This window comes from Plasmopara halstedii (genome assembly GCF_900000015.1).
Source record: "Plasmopara halstedii genome assembly, contig: Scaffold_110, whole genome shotgun sequence".
In the NCBI taxonomy this organism is placed as follows: domain Eukaryota; phylum Oomycota; class Peronosporomycetes; order Peronosporales; family Peronosporaceae; genus Plasmopara; species Plasmopara halstedii.
The window spans coordinates 380,658-380,863 of NW_020187031.1; positions in this window are offsets into that span (position 1 = coordinate 380,658).

The window sequence follows — 206 nt, forward strand, 5'->3', positions numbered from 1 at the left end:
GGTCCGGGTATAAGCAACACCTCATCATCGATATGCGTCTTCCATCTAAGTCGATAAGCTTCACCGTTCGAGCTCCTTCGACGCGTAACTTCCTGCCGTCTGCAATTGTTACCTTAACGTCGGCTTTGAGTTGCTTGAAGTCGTCCATGTCATTTCGGTGAGGGGTCATGTGTGACGTCGCACCACTGTCGATCAGCCAGCTTGCT